Source organism: Halyomorpha halys, unplaced genomic scaffold (genome assembly GCF_000696795.3).
Source record: "Halyomorpha halys isolate HHAL.00 unplaced genomic scaffold, Hhal_1.1 Scaffold539.1, whole genome shotgun sequence".
Classification (NCBI taxonomy): Eukaryota; Metazoa; Arthropoda; class Insecta; order Hemiptera; family Pentatomidae; genus Halyomorpha; species Halyomorpha halys.
Window position 1 is genome coordinate 245,180 of NW_027113761.1, and position 15,165 is coordinate 260,344.

The following is a 15,165-nucleotide window of genomic DNA, read 5'->3' on the forward strand; positions in this document are numbered from 1 at the left end:
ATTCTTTTTGTTATACTTTAATTAAAAAAAATATAATATATTTTTTTTAATTCTACCCATTTTTATAATATTAATGAAAAATTTAAATATTTAAACCCAAATTTAAAACATTTATTTGCTCTTTTAGATAGAAAATTCTTTCATATTTTATTTTTAACGATTTTTTAACTAACACATAACAATGAGACATAGTTAATTATTTTAAAAAAACAAAATTAACGGTACTTAAGAGTTGTTTTTTTTAATTCGGCATTTAACCCCTGTCCAACTATTTCCATGAGGATAAAACCTAGCTTAAGTACTATTCAATAGTGCGTTTACGAGTTAAATGAATATTATTATAGCCATTTTTTTAGAAAATGATAAAAAATAATGTTTAATCGGTGATAGACTATGTACCTTTTAAATTTCCCTGATTTTTTATATTTATTCTATCGGCATAATGTGTATTTAAATATTTTATAGTCTTTTTTAGTTTACCGTGTCTTTAATATATTTAGTTACATAAATTGCTTCTAGAAACCTTTTGTTTTTAGTGTTTTAGCCATATAAATATATAAAAAAACAGGGAAAATATGTGAGAATAAAATTTTATAAGAATAATTTTTAATTGAATTTGTACAATAGATTAAAATTGAACACATCAATAGGAAGGTAATAAAACAACACATTGGAAATGATATGGTCCAAAGAGGTAATGTCTAACATAGAGCATTGGTTTGTGCTACAGAGATAGATGAATTCACTAATTGTGAAAGACAATAATTTAAATAATGTAGTTATAAAACTATTTTAAACTATAAGTTTATAGATGACATGAATTCAATATGGAAATTGAAAATATGACAAATATGTGGCGAATATGATTACAAGAATTACAGCCCTTGATTCATGACAAAGTAAGGAGCATTAAGGATTTTACGAAGGATTTTGGACTGTAAGGATTGGATTCGGGAGGAATTTGATGGTTTAGTGGAGCCACAAAGCTCAACTCCGTTTGTCCAGATAGGCCTTATAATAGTCATGTAGATCAGTCTTTTGTAATGGATTGGCAGTTTAGACCGTTTGTCTAGTAAATGTTGTAATAGTCGGAATCGACGAGCAGTCTCCTACCTTTTCAGTCTTGTATGAGGATTTTACGTCAGTTGTTTGTCCAGATGTAGTCTTAAGTAACGGATCTGTTCGACAGGAATAAGTGGGGCAAGAGGTCATTAGTTTACGATGCAAGAATCATGGGTTTACGACGATGGGTAAATGTGATTTGGTGGGATTTATTGGAATTTATTTTTATCCTTCAGTTTTGGCACCATTCTTCAAGGATGGTGATGTGGGATTGGACGGTTTGGGATATAATGTAAGGATCATTGTTCACTGACAATATACGTGTGTCATTGGCATAGGTGGTGAGAACAATGTTAGGATGGGTTGGGGTGTCAGCTGTAAAAACTGTACATAGGATAGGACCAAGGATACTACCCTGAAGCTCCCCCGCAGACTGACGGAATAGGGATGAATAAGCGCTGTGGTGATTTAATTGAAATAATCTGTCGGAGAGATAAGAACGGATAATGATGAAGTATGTAGGGGGTAGGATTTTACGGATCTTGTGTAGCAGTTCTGGGTGATAGACACGATTAAAAGTCTGTTTGTAAATATTTAAACTTGTCATTAGTAATACTCAGAAAATATTATTAATGTTTTCTGTAAGTTATTAATATCACAAGTTCACTATTTTTTTGTTTAAAGACGCCAAAATTACTTTTATTATGTATTAATTATTCATTTTTTTATTATTATTATTATTTGCTATAAGACTCTATAGTCCATTAAATATTATTCTAAAGTGATGTGTCCCAGAATAAATATAATTAACATATTTTTGTTATTTAAGGATCGCATTATTTTTTTTCACTACTCGATCAAATAAAATAAAAATAACTGTCCAAATTATGGCATTAAAAAAAACCTTTTCCATCCCTATTTGACGTTATTGATAAAAAAATCAGAAAAGGAATCCGATTTGCGTTATTTAGTTTCCTATAAAATTTATCTTGTCATAAGTGATGCTAAAAAGGTTAATTTTATATTTTACCAAACGTATTCAAACCTTTGACAGGATATTCACACCAAGAACCTATCTATATTATAATTTTTGAAACCTTGGCTTATAGTTGAGGTAGAAGAGATCAAAACCTGAAGTGAGTTTTCAGCCTAAACTGAAAAGCGGGTTAAATTTGATTAAAGCTGAAAGACTTAGTTTGCATAAAATGCTTTTACACAGTTTAATAAAATGAAATTCCTGACGTTAATAACAGCCTTACGCGTAAGCTAAATTCCCCTTAACTTTCTTAGAATATGGAAACTTTGGTGAAAAAGATATTGTGAAGGCGTAGAAAATAAAAACTTCATAATCCTTAAGATGATAGCATCACAATCAGATTACCAACTTTCGGAAACAAATGTAAACAATGAAAATTATAACTACCGAGTAGAAGAAGTAATCAATCTTTGATGGACACCTATAAATTTAAACAAGAAGTAAAATAATTTTTTTTACTTATACCAATATTATGTGAAGCTTAATAATTGTTCTAATGAGATTTAGTCTCAGAACAGTAAATAATAATATAAATAATAATTGTAGGTAAATATAATATTAACAATAAGGGAAAATATTGCTATCGTAAACAATTTCCAATCCTAATTTTCAGAGGAAATACACATTTAAGCTTCGCTGAATACAAATAGTCTCACTAAAATGTCTCTGTGTAATTGTTTCTATGTGACCAGCCTGGGTAAAAAAAAAAAAAGTTTTAACTGAAATCTGAGACTATGTATTTAAAGTAGATACGTTCCTGGGATGAAACAGCAAATGCTCCGCTAAAATCGACTACGGTAAGAAGAGCCATTTCATATTATCGAATTTTCGGATTTTTATTCGACATATACATGTACAATCAAGTGGTTTTTAATAGTTGTATAATATCATAATCATGTGGTATATGAATATAAGTTCTATACTTATAGAAATTATCTGACCGTGCTTAAATGCCGTATTTTCAAAAACATTCTTCAAAGTAATTGGGTGTATAAAAAAAAAAAAAAATAACGTTTTATCAAATTAAAGATTTCAAAGGACTAGAAATATTGTAATACTTACCAATACTTAATAATTCCTTAATAGCATTCTCTAAGCTTGTTTAATCCCATTCTACTTCATAAAAAAAGCCCCATTTTAGTTATTCAAATCCGTCCAAAAGTACTCGCGAACTTGCCAGGGAATGTGGTGTGTCAAAAAAAAATACTGTAAGTGACCATCTACTTTCCATGGGGAAAGTAAAAAAGAGCTTACTCCTCAGCAATCACTTCCCGACGAACCAAAGAAAAGTTTAAACAATTTCATGGATTCGAACTCCTGCCTCATCTACCATATAGTCCAGACCTCGCACCATCGGATTACTACTCGTTTCCGGAAAAAAATTGGTAATTTCGCAGAATTTGAAATTGCGGTACAATAGTTCTTTGACAGCTATCCAATATAATAGTGTCGGCGTTGGATCGAGCAATTCGTTAGCAGATGGCTAATGATGTCAGCAATCAATAAATAATTGAAAACGTTTTTTATTCTTCATGACCATGAGCCCCTGAAGAATGAAGTTCTGCTACCAACTGAAAGATAACTGAGAGGGCTTCATTCTTACAGCCCTGACGAAGCCATGAAAATTGTGGCGAAACGTTAATTTACTTAGGATTTCAATTGTTTATATAGAGAGAAGTCTTTTTATATCTCCACATTTACATCTATTTTATTGATTATTACTCTTTTGATCTTACATTGCCTTACCTTCTTCACATCTTTTTATTTTAGCCCTTAAGAAAACTACATTGTGGGTCGAAACGTGGGGAATCAATAAATAAATGTTTATATAGGTTCATTTAACAGGAATAATAGGAAGTAAATAACAGTTTATATATATTTAATTTAAGAGTTAAAATATAATTCACTTTTCCTATTACTTTCATTTCTTTTCATAAATTGTTCAGATAACCAACATGGTTTTGATAAGAAGTTGGAGAAACATCTATTGTATTCCGGTATCGCACTCCCAGCGCGGAATCGGTTAAGGTTAACGTATTCTACCAAGGGCGCTAAGAAACAATTCCCCTCAGCCCCAAGGTATTTTACCGTTTTTTCCTCAAGCATTGTGCCTGGAATAAGACCACTCAGTTCTCCTATGAATAAATAACGGCGCTAGGAAAAAGAGGAGAAAAAGGTTTCCTATAAACAAAATAAGGAAATTTAAAAATTACCTTAAATTATTATATCTGAAATATCGAATAATTTGATAACTAATTCAAAAGATATCTCTGGGTTTATATAGAAAAAAACACACAGTTTACTTACCAATCCATGATTAGATATATGTTATACAATATCATATGTAAACCAAAGATACAAGATGCAATTTTTTTTCAAACAATAATTAACTATATCCAAAATACAATATACCTCAAATATTACTTTTTTTAACAATTTTATTTTAGCTTCCACCAACTTCTCAAACAAAGTTATATTATATTTTCCTTATTGATTCTTGTGATTAGTTTTTTTTCTCTACCTCTTTTTCACTATTCTCTTTATTTCACTTTATCATACTTCCCTTCTCCAGAGATCTGTAACACACTTTCAATCCGTTACACAAATGCAATGTACGGTAAGCGAAATTGTCAATAAATAGATATATAGAAATAAATTTAAAAAAATAAAGAGCCAGAACAATTACATTAAACAGCAGTAAAGAAATTAAAAAGTAAATAAATAAGTTTGCTGAGTAAAAATAACAAGGATACTGTACATGCAAAGTGGAATGATCCACACCCAAATCACGACCCAGCAGACGCCTACTACAAAATGAGCAGACAGGAGCAAGTTGTGCTCTTCAGGATCAGAACAGGCCACAACAGGATGAGGGCACATCTATATAAAAAGTCTGGCATTGGGAGAAATTCTCTCTGTGGAAGTAGAACTGAAGATCAGACTGCAGAGCACATACTACAGCTAGAAAACATCAGGAAGTGGGTCTGGCCAAATCCTACCGACTTGGCAACAAAGCTCGACAGAGGCCTGGAAGATCTCAAGACCATTCAGTTCGCTGTTTTACTCCCGGACATCACCATTTGAGGGAAGATTGAGAAAGAAGAAGTTTGCAAGAAATAATAATTTTTTTTTTAAATATTTATTTATTGCTATTTACAACTGTACATTATAATACATTTAGTAAATCTGATCTAAGTTAAATTGGAGGGTTACAGGCGTGTAGAGAAACTACCCATTGGTAGCACTCTAATGACATTTTACATTAGCTGGTCTCGTGGCCATTTTCTTTTCAGGCGCCTCGGAGGATTGTCAGAAATGGAAGAGGATGCAAGATTAGAAACTAGGGGGTTTGAGTGGTTAGAGAGTTTATAATGGAAGGAGTGATATCTGGTTCGGGCTAGATCGGTTACATACAGAACATTAAGGTATGATTTTATTTGTGACAAAGTAAGGAGCATTGAGGATTTTACGAAGGATTGTGGATTGTAAGGATTGAATACGAGAGGAATTTGAAGGTTTAGTGGAGCCCCAAAGCTCAACTCCATATGTCCAGATTGGCCTTATTACAGTCATGTAGATCAGTCTTTTGTAATGTGTTTAGTAGAAGTAGTGTAGAAGTTTAGACCGTTTGTCTAGTAAGTCCTGTAATAGTCGAAATCGACGTCCTGTCTTTTCAGTCTTGAGTGAGGATTCCAGGTTAATCGTTTGTCCAAATGTAGTCCAAGGTAGCGGATCTGTTCGACAGGGGTAAGAGTAACAACATTAAATGAAACTGTAGGGCAGCCAGTAGGTTTACGACGAAGAGTTAAGGTGATTTGATGGGATTTGTTGGAATTTAAATAATAAATAAATTTTAAAAAAACAACATATAAATAAGTTTAAAAAAACACAAATAACTAGGTTAAAAATTAAGCATAAAAAAGCAGATTTTAAAGTTTATAAGCGTAATCTTTTAACTTTTTTCCCTTTTTTTTTTTCTTTTTTTTATCGTCTTTCGAGTATTCAGCTCAAGTTGTTAGGCCTACCTATGATCCAACATCTTTCAGACTTCCCAATGGGCCTTCATCCTCAGCAAAGTCTTTACTCAATCTTGACCCGACCTGGATAAGTAATTCTGGTAGTTTAGTCGGTATCCACTGTGTCAAGAAACTACAAAGTAACTTTGTGACGACGGCCAATTGCTGGTGCAGTATTTATGTATGTGGTCCCCCCGACAAACTACTTCAAACGGACACTAAGTAATAAAAAATTTTAAATAATATGACAGTGGTGTGGAGGATCATATTTAAAAATGGCCAATGAATAAGAGGCGAAACGTTAAAAATATATTAAATATTTGTATAGATAAAATAAAATAATTATAAAACTAAATATTATAACATACTTTTATTTTTAAAAAATGTGGGTATAATTAGATAGTTAAGGTATTAGCATATAAGGCATACATAATTAAGTAAAAGCCTACAAAACTACCTAATTATTTAATACAATTTCTAATAGTTGATCTATATACAATTTGTATTAAGGGTTTCAAGAGACACAAGAAACGAATCTGACTTGATTTTTCTTGAACCATTTTTTTTTTCTTTTTAAATACGTTATTTATTTATTTAATACCAGATCGGCCTGGTGGGCCTTCCATGGTTAATGGGGGGAGGGAGGTATAGTCTCATACAAAAGACTTCCCTAATTATATTCAATGTTATAAATTAAAAAAAAATTAAGATAAACTGAATAGATTAAAATAATAATTTCTAATAAAGGATAAAAGTAAAGTTCATAACAAAGACAACAATAACATTATGGATTTAACAAAATAACTAATTGATTTCTAAGGGGAAAAAAAGAAAGTACATTTAAGAAAAGAAAAGAAAAAGAAGATAAACTAACAAAATTTTAGAGTGACAATATCAGAACTGATAAATATATAACTAATAACAGGATGTCCAGCAGCAGCCTGGGCTTCAGTCTTCGGGTTGAGGTTGGGTTTCCCAAGTTGAAGGTCGCTGCTCCTTTAACTGTTGGTAACTGGGAGTGGAACTTTATGAACCTTTTTTTGATGTAATCCTCTATTTGCAATTCCCGTTGCAATTGGCTGTTTCTTACCAAGAAGCATCCACAATTCTTATGACTTTATTTTGAAAAGATCGTAATTTTTTTCTTTTCTTAAAGGATGCCGCTTCGCAGACTTCACAAAATAAGAATAGCTGTTTCTGGTTTAAATTTGGAAATGCGTTATTTGAAGTGATTTTTAGTTTTTATAATATTTTATACACTTATACTCATTTAATACAATAAACAACTTTTTGATCCTATTCTATACAAAAAAAGCAAATCGATTGGTATATAATAACCATTAAAGACATGCATGGCAAATGCTACATGCAATAATATAAAAAAATGTCTAAAAGTTATTAAAAATATTTTTTTTCTCTGCTCCTAGGACGCATTGGCAAGAACCTGGGACACCTATCTAATATTAGCCAACATACTATCACCAAAAAAAGTTTCATAATGAGGTGTAGATAGTTTACCGTAGATTAATAATTGGAGAAGATAGTCGGGGGTGCGGTCAGCAAAAAGAACATAAACAACAAATTATTTATGATGTTTCGACCTGAGTTTCAGGTTTTTATCAGGAAGCTTGTAGTAGGGGATCCTAGCTAAAACTGAGGGGATCTTAGCTTCGATCCCCTGCAACAAACTCCCTGATGAAGACCTGAAAATCAGGTCGAAACGTCGGCATGAATACATTTTTTTTTGTTTATTATGTTCTTATGGCTGACCGCCCCCCATCCTCTCCGATTAAAAAAAGTTTCATTGAAATCGACGATCCCCCTTGCGTAGCTTCGCCTTGTAAGTTGTAATTCTCATACGATATAAAGTTCCCGTCTTTTTCTTGCTGTTTTCTCACTTATGGGAAGAACAATTCTGACTTCCAATTTATTAAATAGATCTCCATATCACATCAAGCCTATGTGAACATAATTATTGTTCTTTGGCGTTTTCCGAAACCAATCAAATCCTTCCAAATCCAATGTTAATAATACAAAATCCTTGGTCAAGCCCCGAATTATCCTTGTTAGTACTAACTAAATTTATGTTCGACGCAACAATCTCCTACTATATGTTTCTAATTCGTCGCGAATTAGATCCTTCCATTACACAATCCAAAGCCACACAATCCCAAGAGATTACTGATAATCCCCTACAACTCACTGTCATGTCAGATAAATCTTTTAATCTTCGTTAATCTTCGTAAACTTACATATGTGTAATAAACAGTCGTAAATATCAATTGTGACGGCTGCAGGTCCCTTGCAAACGAACTGTCAAGTAAAATTGAAATAATAGTTACATTTAACATATAATCCAGAAAGCAATAAAACTTAAGAGCAGTAAATTTGCAAAACAAAATTTAATATACATATTAAACTGAAAGGTAATGTACTTATAAATTATAACATTACAATAACACTTTGATCGCAGGGGCTCCTTTGGAAAACCACAGTTTTTTATTGTTCTAGACATCTTAGACCCTGGAACTTAAATTTTCAAAGCAGTTGCATTTTCTTCCTATATCCAAATCTTGGAAACTGTCGCTGTTTCTGAAGTTGACTACATATTTCGTCTGTCCATACTTATTTTTTACTGGCCCTAAATAATGTACTTATTGATTAATTATTTAGTTAGTCAGTATTACGTCTTACAAATATAGTTTCCTTGTCTAATTAACCATCAGCATACCCAAGAACGGATATTCTATCACACAGATTGCACCATTTTCAGTACTCGTTACATTTCTCATCAGATATTTAGTGGTATATTAAATAGGAGGGGAGCGCGGTAGCAGCGTGGTAAGGAGCCAGGCTACAAACTCCAAGGACCCGAGAGTTCGAATCCGGCTAGGTAGAAAATTATTTTCTACTATACTGTAGCCGTGAGTCAACTCCTGTGGGTTCTGGAGCCCTCCTGAGGGGTCCACCCAGCCTCATAAATTGGTTACCCTTAATTGGATAAATATCTGGCGGTCAAGCGTGATTCTGACCAAATCACCTCCTTGCACAACCGTTGGTCTAGTAACAGTAATTCCTTACAAAGTACTGAACCCCTGACCCTTTATGGATTGTAATGGTACAGTTAAATTTTTTTTTTAATATTAAATAAGAAAAGAACTGTCTTTTTAAACACGGACGAACCTCAAACGTTTCAGTATAATAATTATCTCTGCAAACCAGAAAATTCAAATCATATTATAAATAAATACTTAATTAATCATTTGAAGATGATGGTAAGGGCTGCGGTCAAGAAGAACAAAAATAGTTTTCAGCTATTCACTAGGAGAGAGAGAGAGAGAGAGAGAGAGAGAGAGAGAGAGAGAGAGAGAGAGAGAGAGAGAGAGAGAGAGAGAGAGAGAGAGAGAGAGAGATTTTACTTCGATTTGAACAAGGTTAGATATCCTTTCCATGTAACAATAGTCTAAATTAAACAGTTCAGAATTAGGAATTTTATACATTATTCTACACATTTCGAGTATTTAGCGAACAATAATCAGTATCTAGTAATTACTAATGAACTAATTTACAATTTATTTTTGTCTTTCTGCGTCAGATAGGACCGTAAAAAAGTAAAAACGTCTTAATTAAAATTATTTAACAGTCTTGATTATCCTACAGTATTGTAAGTGTTGCTTATGATCAATATTTTATTCAATTGTAGTTTTTGTACACTTTGCTGATCCCCAAGAAAGAAAAAAATTGAAATGGAAAGAACAGTTCCAAATTGTTATTCATGTATAATCCAGTTTTTCTCGCTCGAATAGAACCTGTATTTTAGCCCACTGTCGAATGCAATTTGCGATAGAGAGTGCTGTGGTTTGGAAACAATATAAGGCGTTTATTGACAATCCCGAAACCCAGGACGAAATCCAATTTGTAGGATTCGGAGCAGGTGTTTTAACTATATTGAGTTGTCTAGTGTAAGCAGCGGAGTGTATTTCAGGATAAAAAAAAGTGTACGGTTCATATTGAATTGAAAAATTAAAACTTAAATTAAATTTTTTTTCACTTTCTGAAGTGATTAAGCGACCGAAAACAACCGTAGAAATTTAAAATTAATTAAAATTAAAAAGATGAGTTCATGGCGACTCATAAACTTCCAGTCCACTGGATTGTTACGATTTAATAAAATAAATGGCAGATAAAACTTTATGCTTTACAGTTAAGAACCTTCAATCGTAATCATAAACAGTGGCACTCATAGAGTGTAATTATTAAATAATGCGTTTTTAAATTTAATTTTTAAATGCCTGATTAGTTAATTATATTTTTGTTTTATATTGAAGCATATTTCTATATTTTTTATCATTAACAAAAATTATTAAAATGATAAGGAAATCCAATTTTTTAAATATTTTTTTGTTGTAAATATATATCTTTCTCATAACATCGTTACATAAGGCAAGGTTCTTTAAGCCCTTAAATATAAATATCGACCATAGTTTTTCACATTCTGCATCTTAAAAACTACCAACAACACTAGAAAATATAAAAGAACATTATTTAAAGAAGAGTAAATTTGCTGAAATAATAGCCCTAATAGAACTATTTACGTCCAATAGTTATCGAAATATAGCCTTTTAAAAAACGACCTTTCATGAAAAGGTACTGAAATATCAGTAGTTAGTGAATCTATTTTGAGAAATCTATATCTCAATAACCATTCGACGTACAAATGTCTATTAACACTCGAATTAAAGCTAAATAATAGTACTATAAAGAAGTTTGAGACCTTTACCGTAGAAATAGTAGTTTTTATGATATTTGCTAAAATAAATTGATTTATAGTTGTTCGGACAATAGGTTAGATTTATGAAAAACTTTATTTCAAAAACCATTAGATGTACAGATGTCTGCCAGCACTCAAAATAAACGAAATTTAACATACTATAAAATAGTTTATGACACTTATCTTCGTAGGGGTTTTAATGATATTCACATATAAATATGAAGTTGGCAAATGGAAACTTGTCTGAACAACTATAAATCTATTTATTTTAGAAAATATCATTGAAACTACTACTCCTACGAAGATAAACTTCATAAACTACTTTATAGTCCATTAGACTAGCTTTAATTTGAGTGCTAATAGACATCTGTACGCCAAATGGTTATTGAGATATAGATTTTTCAAAATAAATTAACTAACTACTGATATTTCAGTACGTTCCATACATTTTTATGAAATGTTGCTTTTTAAAAACCTGTATCTCGAGAACTATTGGACGTAAATAGCTCTATCTATTAGGGCTTACATTTTAGCGAATTTACTCTACTTTAAATGATGCTCTCTTAGATCTTCTACAGTTGTTGGTAGTTGTAAAGATATAGAGCTCCGATTAAAAAAATAATTATTTTTAACGTTTTGAAACATCCGCCATTTTTATTCCCCCTACCTATACTTGGGAGACTCATTAATTTTGACTAGTAATTATACATAGTTTTCATTAAAGTAATGAAAAATTGGGGTGAAATAACTGCCTTTTTCTCCTCTTGGGCTCTTGTACTATAAGAAAAGAAATAAATCTGGACAAAAATAATTACAATTGTTTAATTCTCTTTATCATTCACCATACCGATACTAAATAAGAAGTTTTTTTTAAACATTTATTCATACCTACATATTTATATTTTTTAATTGTTAATAATACATTATATTAATTAATAAGTGAGGTAAATTAAAAGTGATAAATATATTGAATGGCAAGGCAATATAAAATAGGAGTGTGTTAGACATGAATAGGGGTGGCAGTCATCGATGTTTTGAAGTCATGTTTTTATATCGATATATTGATGCTCTCGTATTGTTTCCCATCATTGCACATGACCCTGTAGATATGTCATTAAGGATAATAGTTAAAAACGGTCCAATTCAAACTTAAAATAGAAGAAGTAACAAGTTTAAATAAAAAATAAATTTATATATAATCTAATTTCTTCTATGAAACTGATTTATTAATTATAATAAAAAATATAAACATAGTCAAAATTTTATTATTTTTTGCAACTCCTACGTTTCAGCCATTCTCAATATTATCTTATCTATAATTATAATTCTGCCTTGTCAAAATATATTTTAGCCTTCCAATTTTTATCTACTATTTTATTTATTCTAATTTTACTTAATTTACACTATTAAACGTAGGAGTTACAAGAAAATGAACATGTTGGGATTATATAGATACTTTTTATTACCATTAATAAAAAATTAATGGTATTCTTTCCTAAACTTTCACTTACAATCTTATGTAGATCTTTTTTTTTCTTTTAATTGATTATGGGGGAGGTATAGTCTCATACAAAATACACTCCTAACTATATAAGTTATAAAGAAAAAAAATTAAGATAAAATAAATAGATAAAAATCATAATTATAATAAGAAAGGAAAGTAAAGCTAATAACAAAAACAATTACATTTATGGATTTAACAAAATAAATAAATGACTTCTACTGGGAGAAAAAAGATAATTTAAGAAAAATATGAAAAGAATAAAAAAAATTAAAATAAAATTTTAGAATGACAATTATAGAAATATATAAAATTAGAATTTCTAACAGGATTTCCTGCATCAGCCTGGCATTCAGTCTTCAGGAAGAAGTTGGATTTCCCAAGTTGTTAGTTACTGATCCTTTAGCTGTCGGTAATTGGAAGTGGAATTTTATGAACCTTTTTTTTATGTAATCCTTTATTGACTCCATTTGTAATTCGCGATGCAATTGGCTGTTTCTTACGATTTCATTTAGAAAATATTGTGTTTTTTTCCTATTAGTAAATAATGCCGCTGACTTCACAGTTATACGTTTTATAAAAAAGAATAGCTGTTTCTGATTTTAATTTTGATTATCTATTTAGGTCAGGATATAGCATAGCTAACCGCGAAGGTTTGGGTTTATTTGATATTGGTTAATAAGGTGGTTCCAGGTAAGGCGGTGATAGAGGTGAATTCTTAGGTATCTTACTCTTTCACTGACCGGATTCCATTTATATAGATTCATAATATAAAGAGCAAAAAAAACGACTATTTTTAGAGTAAATTACAAAAGATTATTAAGTACCTTATTCTTTTAAAAAAAATCTCACAAGTATTTTTAAAAATTACTTTTATTTATGCGATTCTGTTATTCTTCGTTGCCTTTTACGATTTTATAGCAGCTATTTTTCTAATCAATTTCTTTCCCTACAAACCCTCCAGGAAAAGAAAATTAAAATTTTCTAGAACTTTTAATTTAAAAAAAAGAATTAAAATAACAGGATTAGTATTATTATTCTATGGGCAACAGACCACGGAGGCCTATGTCCTCGCGCGATGTAGTTCCCAATATTAGGATGTAATATTCCCAGTATTAGGAAATACATCGCGCGTTTCTTGACGCGGTTTTTTCGCAGGGTGGGTTCGTCACTCCCACGCCTATTTTTTGTGAGTGCCACCCATTGGCTAACGGGCCTCACAAATGCCCGGAGGGAGGTTGTCAGTGAGTTTTGCATTATTTTGTGCTTGAAAAAAGTCCGGGTGGGACCGGGATTCGATCCGACAACCTGTGGATTGGTAGACTGGCGCGTTACTACGCTGCTACCGCTGCCCCCTTTTTTATTTAACTTTTAATTTAACAAAAATAATTAAAATAACAGGATTAAAGAAATAAAATATAAAGTTACATAATCCAAAAGAAAACTAAATATTTAATTTAATCATAATTATTAAAAATTAACGTTATGAAAAATAAAAAAGAGAATTTCTTTCTTCTTTTTAATTTTCTAATCATTCTGTAATTACTCTTTTTTCATTATGGTTGCTATCATGTTTTTTTTTTCTAAGCCCAGATGAAGGCTCGAAATTCCGGCCGAAAGGTTAACACCAGTTGGATTCGAATAATTTTTCAGTGATGTTTTGTAATAAACATCGTTGGACATGACCTGTATGCCATCTCGCATTATTAAGGATCATTAATTGCACAAATTTATGAATTGTATTAAACAAAAAAAAATTTTATAGTACGAGATTACAATGGTCAGAGACAAAATTATCAGTAATAAGAAACCATCAGAGATTTCATATTTTATTATATTTCACTTTTTACTTATAACAGATAAAATTTATAATTTTGAACTAAAAATATTGGAATGTGTTAAACAAAACTGATAAATTGTTTATTCACTTTTAATGCTAATAATGTGGGAGAATTATAGTCAAATCTGAATGAAGAGCTGGAACAAAGATGAAATAGAACGAGTTCCAGTGGTGGGTTGGAATGGTTCGTTCCGTCCATACATGGTCTGTCCATTCACTATATATTTTAAACATTAGTCAGTGGAAGTAAAAAAAATTAAACGTTTAATTGCTTTACTACTATACTGAAGTGTGAAGTACTTGAGACAACATTACAACTAGAAAAGAATAATCGCTAAATTATATTGCATTTTTTCTTTGATAAACACTTTATAAATTTCCTTGCTGCAAAAAGTGATTGAGGGAGATGTTTAAAGACGTACATTTTCTCTCTATAAACGTATCTTGAAAGAAACTTATAAACAGACAAGATTAATTATGCACGTTTTCCTCAGTATGAGACAAGGTGGTTCTTCTCAAGTGATATTTTTAGAGTTCCTGAGCAAAATAAGTTTATTATAAGTTTACTAGCATCTTTTATAAGGAAAAAAAAAATTAATAATAAAATACTAAATAAAAACAAACATTTATAAATCTTTAAAAGATCCAGAATTAGAAAGAAATTTCTACAAAAAAAAAAGGCATAACAATAATATCCAAATACAAATAAACAATAAGGTGATACGCACAAATAAGGAAAGAATTCTTTGACAAAAGTTCAAGGATAAAACTATTTGGTGAGGAGGCACCAATTGACAAAATGACTTCACCGACAATTGACTGCAATTCGGGAACTGAAAAATTGTTCAATTATGCATTACAATTGCGTTTCAATGCACCTTAGGAAGCACTTATAAATAGAATATCCCATAATTAATTTTACTAGATGCTATCTTCTAG

At 30.9% G+C, this 15,165-nt stretch overlaps 1 protein-coding gene across 5 annotated transcripts in view; it reads right to left on the reverse strand.

Moving 5' to 3' along the window:
- Mctp (multiple C2 domain and transmembrane region protein) overlaps window positions 1-15,165 on the reverse strand; it is a 371,452-nt gene that overhangs the window by 221,647 nt on the left and 134,640 nt on the right. The window lies entirely within an intron of this gene.